Genomic DNA, 20,529 nt, shown 5'->3' with positions numbered 1-20,529 from the left:
GCAACAAAGTTGACAAGAGCCTATGCCTCTTCTAGATTGGCTGTTCTTAGGAATGAAAACACTCCAGTTAATTCTCTGCTTTGCGTGATTATTATTTTATCTTCCTTGAAATGGGAATTGTGTGGACTTTGCTAAAGTGGATGGAATTGTAGTTCACTTTCCCTGAAGTTTATTTCTGATTTCTACCAGATTATTAATTTGTTATTATTTATTATTGGCATTGCAGTAATGCCTAGGAGACTCAATTTTGGACCAGCAACCCTATGTGCTATGCAAACACAAAACAAAAACACAGTTCCCGCCGAAAAAGCTTACAGTCTAATATGGAACTTCTTTTAGCAGTGCTCCTTTGTAGTGAATCACAAGGGATAAACTTTTATGTCCTGGGGGACTACTTCACTAGGGCTATTGTTTATTTCTCTGCTGGAGTTGATTTGTAACAACTCTCCACCATGAGTCAGCTGCAGGGATAAAACCTTCAGCCCCCAAACCACCGCTTTCTACCCCTTGAGCTAAAGGTGTAACTCTATAGGTGGTACTGATAGCAGACTCTTACTCTGTATGTGGGAAAGCTTCTAGAGTGAGCTATGATTACACATACACTTGTGTTACAGCGCACGAAAGTCAAACCCTTAACTGTCAGTAACTTTTTCTATTCAGTGACCCATATCTCCCAACAGCTCAAGTGGCTAAAGCGGGATGCAGCGCCACTCAGATTTGGTCCATCTGCATCTCCATAGATGCAGTTGGAAGGGCGAATGGGCCAAATTTGATTGGCATTGCAATCTAGTACACGGGGTCTGAATGCAACTCAAATTTGGTTGGGCTGCCCCTTGATAGACAGAAACAGAGGGGTAGCTGAGCAAAACCTGAGTAGCATTGTGACCCCGTGCACCAGATAACAACAGAACTTGGTTTGAGGTCCCAGGGCAAATTTCCCCTTCTGTCCCCCACCACCGCTTTTGATGGCTCTGAATTTGGGACATGGTCTGCTTCATCTGGGACAAGGATGTTGGGGATGGGATCAAAGCAGGACAGTCATATGCAACCCAGGCCTGTTGGGCGGTCTAGTTACCAATAAATTCTCCTTTTAGAATGCAGGATAAAAATATGCATTGCTGTGTATATTAATATTAAACAACTCCAGTTAATAGTTGCTAATCAACATAATGATGGTAGGAAAAATGTTACGAGTGGTGGAAGAGTTGTTGTCTAGAAACCCCAACCCAGATTAAGGTCCCGTTGTGATAAGGTCCCATTGTGATATACATATAAGAGATTCTTCCTCACCTGAAGAGTTTACAATCTAAATAGACAAGGCAGACAATAGGTTGCAAGCTCATGTTTGGATTTTGGACACTCCAGTAGTTCAGAGTTGGTCCAAACAAAGATTTTGATTTCGGCCCATTTCTTCAATATAATTTTACATTTTGCAGATAGTGTCACAACAAAAGTGTCACCCTACTCTTCATTTGTGAAGTCTTTTTTCCTACTTAGCTTTTGATGAGTTTAAGATTTATGATAGACATAAAATAGTTCAGAAACAGACCACATATATGCTTTGTAATTTCATATGAATGCTTAAAATAATTATTAAACAAGTCTTTGTTTTCATGCTGGGCTGAGGTTTCCTTCCACATCTGTAGTAAATTGTCCCAAAGAACATGCAGTAAGATGAAGAGAATTGTCTTTACATAACACGGCTGGGGTCGATAGATGAGGCTATGAGTCATGAAAAAGATTAGTGTAACCCTTACTGCTGATTAAAACAACTTGATTTTATGCACTGAGGTTGAGAGATCAAAACATATACAACTTGTTTTCCTTGCCCAAATCTTCCCATTTCTTTGTGTTCTCAGCCACCTTCTCAATATGCTAAATTCTCTTATACCTGGCCATGATCCCATACATGGGTACCAAGTTATGAGAGGGCAAAATGGTTAACGATGCTATTTAGAAAGCCTTGTTCTGACGGTTTTCCAAGAAGTAGCTGACAGGGATAAAATTTATTCACAGTACATTTCAACACAAGCTGAGTTCCCTACTCAATGGATTTTCGAATTCTTATCAATTCTGGGTCCCGTGGTGCCATACTTCATAGAAGAAAATATTCTTTAAACTGCATCATGCAATATAAAATAGGATTTCTTGCAGACACCGCTTTCCAGATGAAAGAAATGATTGGGAAAGCCAGTTTGAGTTATTCCTTTATTTTGTTTACAGTAGGATGACAGAAAATATATCTACCCTGCTGGAAAGTAGCTGTGCCATGCTGGCTGAAATCAAGGACATTTGCATTACCAAAAATACTGCTTTCTGCCAAGAAGGATCCACAAAATTTGAGTCTGTGGGTAGGGTTGCTGTGTAGTACTTTGGGGTAAATGAAATTAATGTTATTTGATGTATGTCCAAAAAGGTATGTAGATGTTACTGAGGGCAAAATTTGATCAGTCAGATAGTGAAGTTTGCAGCTGAGAGTAAATGTGTTTTGAAGCAGCTGATGAGCACTGATGTCCTTGGAGAGGACAACCAAATATCAACCAGCCTACCCAGGAAGTGAGAAAAAATATGTTTGCTGAGGAGGTGGTACAATGGCGTTTGGGGAGGTGGGAGACCAGGAGTGTGAATGCTTAGTCCTGAGGGAGACACCAATAGGAGAATAAATAATTGGGAGATGCCACCTGTTCTAGTGTTTGCTTCCATGGCCATAGAGACTCAGGACCAAGGCAGGGCTGCTCCAAGGAGACTGCTCTGACAAGAAAATGTGCTGCTTCAATCTGTCTACATATTCATTCCTATCACAGTGGTATCTGACACCAGTGATAGAGGGGCATTGGTAAGGTGAAGGAGAGATTAATCAAAAATCTACTTTTCAGCTCTGAGACAGAGAAACATGAGAGGAAGTGTCTGATCTCTAGCATGATTAGTCAACACAAAATATATTTCTGTTACTTTTGAAAATCATGTACTTTCCTGACTTTAGATTTAGTGATGGCATAAATTAAATGTAGCCATTTTTTTCTGTGCAAAACTATTCTTCCTTCTTCTAAGTGTTTCTTTTTATGCTGTTTTACCATCTGTTGATGAATACAAGTAAACGTTAAACTATTATTATAAATATATTCTCCGGTCTGGTCTGCAATATGTGATCCAAATGAAAGCCTGAATTTCTTCAGAATTAATGATTTCAGTGTTGCTGAATGGCTGTAACTGCGAGCATGTATAAAATTCAGAAATCACCAGGTCCTTTGAGCTGTAGAGACCCCATTCTTACACAGAGGAAGCTGGTCTGCAGGAAATCTGAGTGTATGAGATCAACATATGGAATTGTTAGTTACATATGGAGCATATCTGGGAAAGCCAGGGATAGAAAAATATTACATTTCCAATGGTAATCATTATAAAGTGGAATAACTGTTAAACAGCTGCCAACTTTATATACAGAGTCAAATACTGACAGTAAAAAATCTTTATGCTTCATATTTTATCAGTATTTTTCTCTTTGGTTTGTCAGGGGAAAAAATCTTAGGCAATCTCAAGCATATTAACTATTGAGCCACGCTAAATTAGAGTGGGTTCAATGGAAAATTAAGCCACAGTAATAGTGCAGCATCTTTTTTCTATTAAGAAAAAACAATGGCAAAGGTTATAGACTGAAATTTAAATATAATCATGTTAAATAAGGACGAGGTGGCCCCATGGTAGGAAAAAAATCAGCACAAGATAGCATGAGAGGAAACAAACCCACCATGAATATGTTTTTTGTGTTGGTAAATAAAATAAAGACATACAGAATGAACAACTGGAAGTTGACCTGAGAGACACTTTTCCTGGATTGAGAGGGGAGTACATGCTGGAACTCTTACTATAACAACATGGAGATGCCAGGTGGAAGTGAGAAAAGGAGCTCTTCAACAGTAAACAGAAGAAGTAATTAAGCTAGCATTAACGATCTGCTGAATGGTGTCACTCTGGATTATAACTGCCTATAGAGAGAAGAACTTCTGATTTTTCTAGGCTATTTTGCAGTATTGAATTAGAGCATTTTTCCAGATGTCTGTTATGTATACAGCTGAGCAGGCCAACAGGGCATTCTACTGTTTCATTGAATAAAGCTCTTTGTAAATTAAGACCAATACTTTTATAAAGTATTTGGCTAAGCAGCCACCTGAACGGATGCAAACAAAGCACACCAAAATTAATATATTTTGTTGTTCTAAGAAATATTTTCTTCATTGAAATTTGAAATGCCTGTGTGAGCTGAAATAAAAGCTTGGAAATAAAACAACACCACAGATATAGATTTTTTTTAAAGATACAGAAAGCAAGTACTGTGCAAAACTTACTCTGCATATCAATAATCAAACATAGAATTCAGGTATAAATTGTGAAATTCTTTAAATGATATTACTGGCAGGAATATGCAGAAACCTAATAGGGTGGAAGAGACAATTTACAGAAGGTAAAGATGGAGTTACATCTTTGGAGCCAGATCTGAATATGGTTCCAGATTTGAAGTTTTCCAAAGATAGGCCAGTTCCATTGTTTGACTTCAGTTCCAAACTATTTCAGAGTTTTGAGATGCTTCTTGACATTCATTCATGTTCAATATTATACTATTTGCACAAGTGAAAAAGAAGCTATTTCATTAGCTGTTCACTTTGTGAGCTTAGCTCAAAGTGTTACAAGCGAAGAGGTGTTTCTAGAGAGGCAGTCGATCTACTTATTTTTACGTTCTTGATTTCCCACTGGGCCTAAGTCTGCAAGACACAGTGTACCTTCAGTCCCCATTGACTTCATCATTTCAGGAGCCGCTCAGTGCCTTGCAGAATCAGGTTCTTAATTTACCTGTTTTTTGTTTGTTTGTTTGTTTGTTTTAAGAAAAAGAGAGAGAGAGAGAAATATGGATATCTTTAACTGAGATATACTTAATGTTAGTTGTCCTCAATAGAAAGAACCTTAGGTGAGGCTTCTTTGACAAACATGTCCTTATCTGCAAATAATCAACAGTGTGTGTGTGTGTGTGTGTGTGTGTGTGTGTGTGTGTGTGTGTGTGTGTGTGTGTGTGTGTGTGTGTGTGTGTGTGTACTTGGTTTTAAACCTGAATTGTTTCCCCCATCCTTGCTGAGGGCAGCAAAGCAATTCAAATCGAAGTTTTTAGCTTTAGCCTTTTTTTTTTTTGAGGTATTTTAGCACTTAGGAATATATGAGGAAATTGCATTTTTTCTCATAATTCTGAGGACATACCCGATTTTGCCCAAATTTTAATTAACAAAAGATGACACTGGACTGAGATGAAGCATGGAAAATTGTAGCTCAAACACAATTTGTTTTAAAACTATATTTACAACTAATTCACAGCCTTTATATGCTCAGATTAACATAATTATTCAATGACCTTTCGAGAGTGAATATGTCCCAACCAGTAACATGTGTAGCATCCCCATCAATGACACACTGAACAATAAAAAATATGAGGATGCAGCTGTAGCTGGGCAGTATTTAAAAAACAAAATTTCATTGAGGCAGAACATAAATTCCTCCGCATATATAGTCATCGTCCATCATTCCTTTGATTCTTATGGCTTGTGTTACAGAGGAGGTGAGGCCAGATGATCACAATGGCCTTAAAATTGATGAACCTATTTCACCTTTAAAATAGCTGTTCCTTACTTTATGATGTTAGGCAATCTTATGATTGGCAAATAATTCCCACAGACTAATTGTAATCATGGAAGTCAGGAATATTTTAAGTTGTCCTGATTATATAGGTAGTTTTTAGTCTTTGCGTGTGCACTGATGATACACTTAATTGGAGCAATGTGCCTCACTCAGGCTAACTGCAATCATGAAATTATTCTTGCCAATTAAACTGTACGGGATGCTATGATTACTGCCTTTTTAATATAACTTTCCTGCAGTTCCCAGGCTCTTAGATACTTCAAACCAGCTGCAGCAGCAAGGTTTTTAGTCAGACTGCAGTTTAGTGCGTAGCACATACTCCCTTATAAGTCTGAATTACCCCTAGATAAGGAGATACCCGCAATATGGACTTAAACATTAAATGCAGAACAGCTGTGCACAAACATATATGCCTTCCTTTAAAATGATCCCTGTTTACTTTCCTTGTATGTTACTACAGTACAAAGAAAATATGGGTTTTTTTACAGGTTTACTGCACTAATAACTGTCTTAGAGGTGGCCATTCTGTGCTTTTAAATTAACTTTTGCAAACTGAGGCATTCCTAGGGGATTTACCTCCACCCCGTCAAAGGTTTTCTACCTACAGTGCATTGTTAGTAATATACTGGCTCAGTATTCTCACCTAGAATGTGTAAAGCCAGATTTTCTGTTGCAGGGGATGTGGCTGGCTCATGTTGTCTAAATCTATATATATCTGAAGGCAGCTTCCTATGGCTGATATAAATGGCATCGTCTGGCTCTAGAACTATTTGAAAGACTGTGGCCTTTACAAATTTGTACACCCACTTGAGGATTACTTTACCTTGTTTGCAGCAACTTATTCTTGGAATATGGTTTGTGATTGGTCACTAAATAACATGATATTTTTTCTATTCCCTGATTGGTGTAAAAACTGCAACCTGACACAATTTGATATCAGAGGTGCAAACGTATTTTGAGTACTTTTGCTTTGATCTAGTGCTTCAGCGTATAATTTCCCCCAGTTCAGTTTACCCGACACATCACTGCCACTAGATAGTTCTGCATGGAAACATAGTCTTCACTTGTGCTGTTCCAAATACCACTGGTAACAATTAAAAGAATCATTTTGTCGTATTTATCATAGTCATTTATATTTCTTTCTCAGCCTTATGAAAGGCGAGTGCATTCTTGTAACGGGGTTTCAAACATGGAAACCTATTTTTTTTTTACCAGAGGGAAAAAAACTGATTGTAATTGTTGAATTGTTCAATTCAAACAGATACTGCATTTCATTATTGACATTTCTGTCACATACATCCAGTTATATACTGATCCATCGAAATTTTACACAGGAAAAAATAATATCCATGAGTACTGAGCTAAAAAAAGGTTTAAGAACTAAACAAAATAACGAGTCAGATGTAATTAATCTATTTCAGATTGTTTTCCAATTTTCTACTTTCTTCCTTAAGGATAAATTATATTGAATTAAGAACTAGTTTGTGCCAGAAAAAGGGACAAGTTTATTAGCACTCTAATTCAGCTGTGAAATGTAAGAGTTCTTGTTAAAATATAAATAGGCCAAGTATATAAAAGGCAGAGGTTTTGCTGCCTGTGAAAGTGGTTTATAAGGTAAAGGAAGGAAGTCCTGGGTAACGGGTATAAAAAGATGCTGATTAAACCATTCCAGAGGAGAAAGGGGGCATGGATGAAGATCACTGCACTCACTGGCATAACAGTACCATGGGGCTATTATAAGCTAGTGCAAATTTGAACTATCCTGAGGATTCCCTAAAATGTGAGATACTGGACTTTAAAATCATCATCATGGTAGCTTGTCACTCCAAAACCACAACCAAGATCTGGAGTCATCATTTATTTTGAATAGTTCCTAGGGAGTACAGGATGTTGGCATCAGGCAATGTTCAAAGGTTTGTCTAGGCTCTCCACATTCATATTTGGGGTTATTCCTGAGCTTGCACTTGGTCATATTATCACCCCCCTCTCACTCCATTTAGTGTATATCACTGTTTTTTTTTGAGGTCAGTGTCTGGAGGGCATTGCTCTGAAGGAAGCTAGTTCTCCAGAATCATCTGCATTTCCTGACATTTTGTACTCTGTAGCCTTCCACAGTGGTATTTTGAGGTAAGAGATTTTCAGAGGAAAGCTCTCTCTCAACTTTAGCCTCGTAGGTGGTGGAATCTGTGCACACAGTGGATGTCTTGGATCATGGATCTGATTTTGTCTCTTTTTTACTGCAGGCATCCTGCTTCTCTAATGGTCGTGCAGGACCTACAAGGCCATATAGCAACAATATCCTATTGGGATCCAGGAAGTGGGCAGGCTTCACTACTAAAGGACGTCCCCCCAGCCTAAGGGGAGGATCCACAGGTCTGGGATACCAAGTGAGTACGAGGGACAACTAAAGATAAAACAGGGACAGGAGTGAAGTTATAGGGCTAAATGAAGGGAACGGGATGGGGACACAAAGCAGAGAACCCTGGACAGCGCCCACTGCTCCTCGGAGGTGTTAAGAGAGCCAGTGGACACTGCCCAGAGGAACTCTGCCCAAATGTGTGAATGGACTGAGGAGTGGAAATAGGTCCCACAGTCATAGGAGACCCTGTTGGCCAACCTCCTCTCCCTGGTTTTGTAGATGGCCATTTTGGCCAGGGCTAGGAGGAAGTCCCGCAACTTTGTGGGGCCACAAATAGGAAGTGCATATATGAACAAGTGAAGGGAAAAGTGCAACCAAAAACACAATAACGTATCAAAGATGAGCCAGAATAGGGGCTGCAACCTGGTGCACTCCAACTATACATGCACCAGGGTCTCCCTCACGCCACATGGGAGTCGGTTTCAAAGTCCTTGTGACGATCCTTGAGGGTTGACATAGTTCAATGTCAATTTTTTGTGCCTGGCTCGAGTGGGACCACAGTGGTGCACAGTACTCTACAATTAAATAATAATGTGAAACTAGTTGCTCTGAGTATATTAGAGTCATCACCCAATTTTTATTGGCCTGCTTCTGGAATACACAATTACTGAAGTTCACTTTCTTTTTCAACTTCCTGAGGTGCTTTTTGAATGTCAGATTTCAGCCTAATATGACCACAAGCAGCAACAGAGGTTCATAGTGCTCAAGGGTTGTACTAGCCCAAGATATCTGGAGTTTTTGATTGGACTTGATGGCATTTCAGGTGGAAGATGGCTGGCTTGCTAGGGTAAGCATTCAAAAACCATGTGCAATAGTATTTTCCAGGTGCACTCAGGGAACAATGCAAAGATCATCTACATAAATGAATCTGTGCTTGTTGGAAAATTCTGGTCGATCATTTCTTTAGACATGAAGCAACAATTGTGCTAGCACTGAGCCTTGCCACTGTTCATTATACCATTGACTTTTCTGCCCATCCATCTCAGTGAAGAAACATCCGTTCTGAAGCAGAGAGATGATTGGACCATCTTGCCAATCTTAGTAGAAGTGCATGATAGTTACAGTGTCATATGCAGCCAACAGATCAACAAACACAACCCCTGTAATTTTGCAGGTTTTGAAGTCATCTTTGATGTACTGCAGCCCTTATTATCACTTGCACTGGTCTATGCTGTGCTCTGAGATTGCTGCCATTGCCTCCCTTCTGAAATCGCCTGCATTTCCAGAGGTGGAAAAGTTTAGGTTGGGATTGAACTCTTAGCCCTGGTCTACACTACGAGTTGAGGTTGAATTTAGCAGCGTTAGATCGATTTAACCCTGCACCTGTCCACATGACGAAGCTGTTATTTTCGACTTAAAGGGCTGTTAAAATCGATTTCGATACTCCTCCCCTAACGAGGGGCTTAGCACTGAAATTGACCTTGCCAGGTCGAATTTGGGATACTGTGGTCACAATTCGATGGTATTGGCCTCTGGGAGCTATCTCAGAGTGCTCCATTGTGACTGCTCTCGACAGTGCTCTCAACTCCGATACACTGGCTAGGTAGACGGGAAAAGGCCCACAACTTTTGAATCTCATGTCCTGTTTGGCCAGCGTGGTGATCTGCAGGTGAGTGCAGATCTCATCAGCAGAAGTGACCATGATGGAGTCCCAGAATCGCAGAATAGCTCCTGCATGGACTGAACTGTGGGTACGGGATCTGATCGCTGTATGTGGAGATGAATCCGTGCTATCAGAACTCCATTCCAAAAGATGAGATGCTCAAACATTTGAAAAAAGCTCTAAGGGCATGAAGGACAGAGGCTCTAACAGGGCCCTGCAGCAGTGCTGCCTGACACTTAAGGAACTGAGGCAAGCCTATCAAAAAAACAGAGAGGCAAACGACCGCTCTGGGTCAGAGCCCCAGACATACTGCTTCTATGATGAGCTGCATGCCATTCTAGGTGGTGCAGCCAGCACTACCCCACCCCTGTGCTTTGACTCCATCAATGGAAAAGCACACAACAGGGGTGCAGGTTTTGGGGATGAGGAAGATGATGAGGAAGAGGTTGAAGATAGCTCACAGCAAGGAAGTGGAGAACCCATTTTCCCTGACAGCCAGAAACTGTTTCTCATCCTGAACCTGGAGTCAGTACCCCCCGAACCCACCCAAGGCTGCCTCCCGGACCCACCAGGCAGTGAAGGGACCTCTGGTGACAGTACCTTTGTAAATATTATACATGGTTTAAAAGCAAGTGTGTTGAATGATTAATTTGCCCTAGCATTCGAGGCCAGTACAGCTACTGGAAAAGTCTGTTAATGTGTCTGGGGATGGAGCGGAAATCCTCCAGGGTCTTCTCCATAAAGCTGTCCTGGATGTTCTCCCAAAGCCTTTGCAAAAGGTTTCTGGGGAGGGCAGCCTTATTCCGTCCTCCATGGTAGGACACTTTACCACGCCAGGCCAGTAGCACATAGTCTGGAATCATTGCATAACAAAGCATGGCAGCGTATGGTCCTGGTGTTTGCTGGCATTCAAACAGCATCCATTCTTTATCTCTCTGTGTTATCCTCAGGAGAGTGATATCATTCCTGGTCACCTGGTTGAAATAGGGTGATTTTATTAAGGGGATATTCAGAGGTGCCCATTCTTGTTGGACTGTTTGCCTGTGCCTGAACAGAAATGTTCCCCGCTGTTAGCCACGCAGTGGGGGGAAGGGTGAAGTGATTGTCCCAGAGAATTGTGTGTGTGTGTCGGGGGGGTTAGTTGGATTTGTGCTGCACATTAACCCAAAAACTGCAGCTGCAGGTTGCTTGGTATGGGAACTGAGGGTGCTGCTGTTTGATATCTGCATATGAGAAGTAGAGTGAACCAAAGGGGTGGGAGGAGGTTCATCAAGGAGAAACAAACAGAACTTTCACATCGTAGCCTGGCCAGTCATGAAACTGGTTTTCAAAGCTTCTCTGATGCACTCCATGCCCTCCTGTACTCTGCTAACTGTCCTGGTGTCTGGCTGCATATAATCAGCAGCCAGGCGATTTGCCTCAACCTCCCCGCCATAAACGTCTCCCACTTACTCTCACAGATATTGTGGAGTGCACAGCAAGTGGTAATAACAATGGGAATATTGGTTTCGCTGAGGTCTATCCGAGTCAGTAAACTGTGCCAGCATGCTTCTAAATATTTAAATGCACATTCTACCACCATTCTGCACTTGCTCCGCCTATAGTTGAACAGCTCCTGACTACTGTCTAGGCTGCCTGTGCACAGCTTCATGAGCCATGGCATTAAGGAGCAGGCTGGGTCCCCGAGGATAACTATAGGTGTTTCAACATCCCCAACGGTTATTTTCTGGTCTGGGAAGAAAGTCACTTGCTACAGACCAGAGACCTGAAGATGTGAGCGTCATGTATCTTTCCCGGCCATCCCACGCTGATGTTGGTGAAATGTCCCTTGTGATCCACCAGTGCTTGCAGCACCATTGAAAAGTACCCCTTTCGGTTTATGTACTCGCTGGTTTGGTGCTCCGGTGGCAAGATAGGGATATGATTTTGTCTATCACCCCACCACAGTTAGGGAATCCCATTGTAGCAAAGCCATCCACTATGACCTGCACATTTCCCAGAGTCACTACCCTTAATATCAGCAGCTCTTTGATTGTGTTGTCTGCTTGGATCACAGCAGCCCCCACAGTAGATTTGCCCACTCCAAATTGATGCCCGACTGACCGGTAGCTGTCTGGCGTTGCAAGCTTCCACAGGGCTATCACCACTCACTTGTGAACTGTAAGGGCTGCTCTCATCTTGGTATTCTTGTGCTTCAGAGAAGGGGAAAGCAAGTCACAAAGTTCCATGAAAGTGTCCTTACGCATACGAAAGTTTCACAGCCACTGGGAATCATCCCAGATGTGCAACACTATGTGGTTCCGCCAGCCTGTGCTTGTTTCCTGGGCCCAGAATCGGCATTCCATGGCTAGAACCTGCCCCATTAACACCATGATCTCCAAAGTGCCGGGGGCCCGTACTTTGAGAGAAGTCTGTGTCCATGTCCTCATCACTCTCATCACTGTGTTGCCATCGCCTCCTCGCCTGATTTTGCTTTTGTGGGTTTTGGTTCTGCATATACTGCAGGATAATGCGCATGGTGTTTATAGTGCTCATAATTGCGGCAGTGATCTGAGTGGGCTCCATGCTTGCCATGCTATGGTGTCTGCACTGAAAAAAGGCGCAGAACGATTGTCTGCTGTTGCTTTGATGGATGAAGGAGTAACTGGCGACATGGCTTACAGGGTTGTCACACAGAATGGCTCCCTCAAGGATTGAACTCACAACCCTGGCTATTCCCCCCCTACTATTCACGGGGGGGGCAAATGAATATAAAACAAATCTGGTCTCTTTATTGTTTTGATCCACTCCATCTCTCTTATACATCTTAGGCTGGCAGCAAATGGTGTAGCACAACTGCTAGCCATCATTGTCTCCTTGCTGCTCGCCAGAAGATGGTGCAGTACGACTGCTAGCCATCGTCATCTCCCATTTATGTCCAGGCGCCCCTGACTGACCTCACCAAGGTCTGCTAAAAGAGCACCCAGGAGACGACAACAATGGCTACCAGTCGTAATGCACCATCTGCTGCCAAGAGGCAATGAGCTGCTGCTGTGTAGCACTGCAGTACCATGTCCAGCAGCATCCAGGAGACATACAGTGATGGTGAGCTGAGCAGGCTCCATGCTTGCCATGGTATGTTATCTGCACGGGTAACCCAGGAAGAAAGGCAAGAAACAATTTATTGCCGTTGCTTTCCAGGGTGGGAGCAGGGAGGGGCCTGATGACATTTACCTAGAACCACCCGTGACAATCTTTTTGCCCTATCAGGCACTGGGAGCTCAACCCAGAATTACAATGGGCGGTGGAGACTGTGGGATCTGTGGGATAGCTACCCACAGTGCAATGCTCCGGAAGTCGACGCTAGCCTCAATACTGTGGACGCACTCCGCCGAGTTAATGGTCTTAATGGTCATAAGTGGGGCAAGCGACTGTATAAAATCGATTTCTAAACAATCAACTTCTATGAATTTGACCCAATTTCATAGTGTAGACATACCCTTAGTTTCATCAGGCACTTTGGAAGGTAACATTGATCCTTGAAGTTGTAGAGCAGGGGCAAGTTATTTGTTGCAACCTGCTTTTCAATTTCTTCCCTATGTTGGGGTATTTCCAGATGATGGTGTGACTGTTGAAGTCACCTCTGACAAGAAATGTTTTTTTTCTGGGAGAGCAAAGTTGGTTGGCCAGGAAAACTTTTTACCTGGTGATTTGTGAACCAAAACTCTAATTGATTGAGTTCAACCATGATAAGTTCCATTGCAGCATGGTGTTTCCTGGCAGTTTTTTTCACTAGTCGTTTGTCATGTGCAAGTATCATGCTGCCATAGATGTTACTTACAATGTTAACAGCAATTTGCTGGGATATTTGGTGCTGTTCTCTCTCTCTCTCTGGCTCTTGTAAACACACATCTGCTTTCATGCCATATAAAATGTCAGCCTTCTCTGCAGAAAATTCCACTGCGTTGAAACTGATAATTTTGAGTGCCATCTTTGGCTGAGGCCCTAAAAGGGGCCTTTTATGTTGACACCTATGTCTATGTCTTCTATTGTAGTCTCCATGTGTATTATCAGATTTGGTCTCTCCCATGATTAGTTACAGTGGGAGATTAACAGGGGTCACATTGTGCATGTATCTGATGCTATGCTGATTATACTGATGATGTAAAGCTATTTAAGATGATTTTTGGAGGCACCATCTCAAAGAAAGTAATGAAGATACCTGGCTTTAGATGTGGAGGGGTACAAAAATAACACTAAGGCATTATTTTACAACTATAACAAATATTTCCAATTTATTTTCCCTGTAACATAAGTGGCATGTGCAGATTACATGATGGTGTGAGCTCATATCAGCAATCGTTTGGGATGACTTCCTTAACTCACTTGTGGCTTTACCCACCACTTATGAATAATCCAATTACCTGAAACTCATGCCGATAGAACCCTTATGCCATGCCACACCATACCACACTGTGTGTGTGTATTAATCATTGAATGTATTTATAACAACATACACATGCTGCCTTAAATTATTTTGCCTGGGTGGTTCAAGCCTGCTAATGATAGAGACTAAGGCCAGCTTTTCAAAACTGGCAAGTAATTTGAGGAACTACTCTGTTTAAGTAACATTATATTTGGGTGCCAACCTGCTGGACCTTGAACAGGCCTTATGTTTCACCAGATGGGTGCTCAGCATTTCTGAAAATCAGCCCCATTTAAGGTGTCACAGTCCAGGCACTCAGAAAAATAAGACACCCAAAATCACTAGTTACTTTTGAAAATCTTGGCCTAATGCTCCAATCCTGTAATCTGTTCAATGTGGGTGGATATCTATGGCCAAGTGGAGCCCCACTGACTTATATGCTGTCATGAGGCTCCCCCCCAAAGAGGAACTATTTGCAAGACTGGGGCTTAACATTGAGAAAAGCAGGACTTTATCCAAAAAGCACATGTGTTTCTGAAGGCAATGCTGCATGGTCCTAATGATGATGGGAAAAACAGAACTGAGGACAAGATTTGGATCAATACATATGGTATATAATTATAGTTGATTGACACATGTTGTATGTGTTGCAGCAAATGAGTTGAAGCTATGATATTTCCTATTTTAATTAATCTAAGGTCTGAAAAGAGTTATTGAGACAGAAGTAGGGAAGGGGGCTGGGAATGGTGAGAATGGATCCAATTATGTTAACATTTCTTTTTCCAAAATTGTTATTTACGCACAAGTGTTCTGTGTTTGTAACATACAGTTTAAATAGTGAGTAGACAAAAGCAAAGAGCCTGATGTATCCAATTAGACAGTGATTGGAGCAATCACATACTCATAGCTAGATTATTATATATCTAAATTATGTACATTGTACCATAGGACAATGATTAAGTGTATGGAAAAATGCATAAGCTAACAAAGGCTTTCTTGTTGTCACTCACCCCCATGTGTTTTACAATCATTGGATAAATTTTTAGTTATTGGCACCTGGAGGGGAGACGGAAAAGTGGAAATGAAAAACAGTAATGTAAAAACTTTAATTCTTTTTGCATTGTCTACAGAGGCTATATTTTTCTCAGACATTGACAAAAACAGCAGTTTTGATTTTGTTTAGGGACAAGCCTGGAGCGAGTAATGTTTCATGCCTTTTTTCTTTAAAAATGAGTTGGAACATTGATGATGCTAAATATTTCTTATCCTTAGATGATTTTTTAAAAACATTCTCAAAGAAGCATAACACTCTGCATGGCTTTTCACAAGCTGCCCAACTTCGCAAGCCAGCGCTTGTTTATCCTGGATGCCTTTCTCATTTTTAGGTGGCTTCCATTTGAAATACTGAAGAAAGCAAAGTTAATTTTCACCTTGAATTCTATCTATTCCAAAGAAAGTTGTGTAGCTGTACTGGTGGCAATACTTTCATCTTTGCATTTTCAATTTGAAAACATAATACATGATATGTAAAAGGGATGGTGCTCTTCTAAGGCATGTTTATTATGCCATTATTCTAATCTATGATGCATCAGAATGCTTTGTGCATTACTCTGGATGGTCAAACAGTCATGGAATTACCAAAAATAGGCCCTGATTCTGCCACCCTTAAAGTTAATGGCAAAGTTCCCTTTATTTCAAGGGTGCAGGATTTCATGTGTAACAATCGCCATTACCCAGAAATGAAGCATAGGGACTAGATTAAGAAGGGGAATGTAGGCACCTACCTGCCATTTTAGGCACCTAATTCCAACACTTAGGCACCACAGGCATTCACAAAACCACTGCTCAGCTGCTGGTTAATCCTGTTGATGCCTAAAGTTCTTCTGGTAAGCATGCTCACAGCCATGTAAGTCCTGTGTAGCTCCAAATAGCTTTGTGCCTACCTCACACCCAGGGCCGGATTTCCAATTAGGCACAGTGGGCTTGTGCCTAGGGGCACCAGCGTTCTAAGGGTGCCTTACCTCTCTAAAACTATGTGCAACATGAAGGTCAGTCGTAGGTGGGGGGAGCTGAAGATGTTGTGCAGAGGGGTGTGTAAGGTGTAAATCCAACCCTGCTCACACCTAAGCCCTAGTGAGAGTCACAAACTAGGTGTTCCACCATTTATCTCACCGGTAGGGGCCAATCTGGTACATGTGGTCAGAACATAACGAACCTCCACAAAATTTGTTGTGGTGGTTGTGTTTTCTCCTTGTGTGTCTTTCCTATATTGGTTAAAACACGCATGCAGAAGAGCTGGGTTCAAATCCCTCCTCTGTCTTATTCAGAGCAGAAACCTGAATACAGGTCTTCCACCTTCTAGACAAGTGCCCTAATCACTGGACTATTCTGAGGTGGGGCTCTCTCAGTTTCATCTGTTAAAGCTGTTTCACTTTATATAACATTCTTCAACAATCATTGGGCACAGAGAGTGCAAGAATAACTCTATAGGCTAGTGGAACTTACACACCTGGAGCACTCAGGTTCCAGTTGCTGCTCCCATGGCTTTTTAAGTATTTAATACAAAGCAGAAAAGCTTCAGCGGGGTACCTTGGGAAAGCTCTGTCCCAATAGCTCAGTGGTTGGGGCATTCATCAGTGATGTAGGAGACTAGGTTTAAAACCCTGCTCCTCAGAAGGCACAGGGGATTTGAACCTGCATTTATCAGAGCCTAGTTGAGTGCTTTAATCACTGGGGTTATAATAGGGGGTACCTCCTTCTGATATCCTTCTCAAGGAAGAGCTGACTTGGCTTAGATAAAGAGTAAAGGAGACAAATTGCCAACCAGAGACAGAATCCATCTGGTTTTCCATATCTTGCCTTGTCTTTGTTTCTTTTCTAGTTATATTTGTGTTTCTTTTCAGTTTGCTTTGGCCCCAACATTAATTGTTCTAATTTGGGAAAATGTCTTGATCAGAGGAGAATTTATCAACTTTTGTTTTCAGTCTTTTACTGAGGAAAAGAACCCAACCTCAGAACAAAAGCTGCTGCAGCATCTATTCTTTGGGCCCAGTCCTGTCGCGGTGGAATTCAATGGCTAAATTCTCAGTGGATTCAGTAGGCTCTTTCTAAGGAAGAGGCCTGTGTTATTTAGAAAATGTGCATGGCAAGCACTTTAAACTGGGTGCCGAAATTTAGTTACTTAAATGAAACATCTAACCAAGTGGTCTGGGAAGGCTAGATGAGAATATAGTGAAGACCTAACATTAGGACACCCAGTGATGGAAACGCTAGCCACAGCCTATTATCACAACATCATCTATTTGGGTTGACACTTGTCAATGAGTTCTGGTTATGGCTTGACATTTTTGTATATGAGCCTGGCAGTCCTTTGAGGGGTGCATTCCATAATTCTGGAATAAATGCAAATAAAGGGCCAAGTGAATCTAAAACACAAATCTGGCATTAATTTGACTATTGTAATTAATGCTTTGCCAAGGGTTTGCTTCATGGTGATAAATACATAACAATTAATCACCTCTTTTCAGTATATTTCCAATCTTAAAGATTATTAATGTTTTAAGAATATAAAGACATTTCAGCTGTCATTAGAAGTTGGACAGCATTTTTCCAGAGCAGCACGCTACAGAGCTTTCAGTCCAGATTCGAGGACTGGCAAACTTGGAGCAGAAAGTATCAAATGCACTAAGTTAATAAAGACCAAGCTATAAACAAGTGCTTCAATATTTGTCGGGCTCATGACCTCTTACATAAAATCATAAAATATAAATTGGTTTCCAAGCTACAGTAATATAAAACATCCCAGGTTCTTTTAGAATGTTTGTAACAATTGTTTGCTCTTTTCAGAGACACGGATATTATAGGCTATCTGTTAAGTTTAAAGACGGAGGCCAGATTCTGATTTTTGTTACACCAGTGTAAAGAGAAAGCACTTGTTCACTCCACTTCAGATTGTTATCTTGAAATCCCTATTCAGAAAATACAGATATATAAAATGGGTTGAATGATACTTACCCTTCTTTGTAAAATGTTTGAGCTCTACAGATGCTATTAGAGCTGAGGACTGAGACACTGGGCAGATTTCTTACCAAACTCTGGAACAGTTTAGCCATGGAAATAATGACTAGCCTTAAAAATGACACATACGAGTACTTGGACATTTGGCTACCCTTCATTACTTAAACTGAGAAAAGGTGCTGGATTAGCAAACCACCAAATTTTGTCCTTACTGAAGTTTTATTGTTTGTCCTAATTGTTCCATTTCTTCTTATTATGTATGTAAACTGTTACAATATTCCTAACCCATGAAGCTTAATATTTGCCTTGGAAAATAATGTATGTATGTGCATTTACCTGGACTTGAACTTATTGCCAAAAATAGCACATTTCTACTGGAAGATGTTTTGTGAAAATGGGTTAAATAAAAAGCCTCTGACACCGGATGTAACAATTAACATATTTAATATTTGCATTCATAAGAAGCATTTAAAAAAAATTACAGTATTGGGGAATCTTCAGCAGAGACATAACCACAAGGACCTCTTAGTAAGTGCAAGCACACCTGTTTTCCAACATTTGTGTAGCTTTGTCTTGCCTTTCTAATAGTCTGTACTGTTTGTACATTTGATTTTTATACTGTTGTCTCTGACATGTTAGTAATAAGTAAAATTTCTGAACTTTATTTTTAATAAATCAGTGCAATTAATTCATTCAAATAGATCTCACTACATTGAACTATATGATAATTAAACCTGATACTTACCCACTTAAATTGGATACACCCTGACATTCAGTTATTGGCTAATTTGGGGAAGGAACTCTGTCTTTATATAAGTCCATGTCATACCCAGCATAATGATGCCTTGACTCTGATTGACAGCTGGGATGCTAGGATAATCATAGTGTTAGAGCAACCACTGAAATTCATGGGAGCTGGGTGCCTAACTACACTATGAAAAGCTTCTACATTAATAATAATTTGCATTTATGTCGTTTTACATCAGTCAGTAGCCAGCTGCCATTCATGAGGGCCTGGAGATCAATTGTCATTGATCACATCCTCCTCCTTCCAGACTGACAATAATTTGTTTATTCGTTTTGTCAGTCACTTGTTCTTTGCCATCCTCTCCTACAAAAGCTAGAATATCAGTGGCGGGATTGTTATCGAAGTGAGAATGCAGCTGACTCTGCTGCCCCTGCATCATGCTGAGGGGAAATTTGCTGTGGCCTACTTCATGGAAGTTCCAATATTGCCTATGGCTCCACATCTATATGGGACCAATGGTCAGAAGCTGCCAATGGATGAGATTGTGCGCCAGTGCTGCTACATGCTGACAACTGTAATATTGACCACAAGGCAGCTGTGCTGGGGCTCTTCATTTTATCATTAAGGTATGGGGGAACAGTCTGACTCCTTGGCATAGGTCCTCCATGGAGATTCTGTTTACTTGGGCTTTGCTCAGGGATCAGGTATGGCTGTTAGTGTGAGAGAATTACTGCTCATGTTAATGGCCCTGATGTGGCCTTTTTCTAATGCCCTTGGGACAGTTGCCTCACCATTCTCTAGGGGCAGTGTTACTGCAGCCTTTTGGGGGATGGGCAAGAGAGACTCTCTGGATCCTTCCCTAAACTAAATACTGAGAGGTGCTCTCCTTGATTTGCTGTGCTCAGCAACTCTTTGAATCTGGCCTCCAGAAATAAGAGGAAATGTATTTCATTAGCTAGAGGACAGAAGGATATTAAATGTTATCGGTTGTTTTTGGTGACTTCCAATGGCCTCATTACCCACCTTCCCAATGAGCCAGCCATAGAGTTGAAAAAGAAGCTGCAGTGCATCACTTTCCTAGCAGAACAGGAAACAGACAAAAGGAAACAAAACCACAAGTGGAGAATTGGGTTTTCCTGGCTTTCTCCAAAATAAATATTTGTTTGAGAGAAAAAACAGCTGGAACAATGAGACGTGTATGCTTGACAGTGAAGGATAGCATGTTTGTGCCTGTTACATTGAAGATAAGCCTCACTTCAGAATGCTACACAGGTCAGCCTGTACTTTTACACCCCAGCCTTGTAAATAATGACTAAGGCCATATTGTACACTCATACAGCAAAAATCTGAGGGAGATGGAGAAGCAGCCCAAGAACCGGCATGATAGTCACAGCCCAGAGATTCCCAAAGTGCTCCCCTCATTGAGGATGAGCTTAGGGTCCCACTGAGGAGGCAGAGGTACAGCCTATAAACCTCACAGAACTCTGACTCTCCACAGGCTGCCCCTCTGAGATGTTCTCTTCATTAGCCCCTGTGACTTGGCAGTGTTGCTCTCCAAAAGCCATACTTCTGTTAACCATCCCAACCATGGGAAGGTGACAATGCATCTCTAGGCAGCATTACCTTCTGGTTTAGCTACTGGTATTGAGGTAACA

Source organism: Gopherus flavomarginatus, chromosome 5, assembly GCF_025201925.1.
Source record: "Gopherus flavomarginatus isolate rGopFla2 chromosome 5, rGopFla2.mat.asm, whole genome shotgun sequence".
Lineage (NCBI taxonomy): Eukaryota > Metazoa > Chordata > Testudines > Testudinidae > Gopherus > Gopherus flavomarginatus.
Note: the sequence above shows the minus strand (reverse complement) of the source record.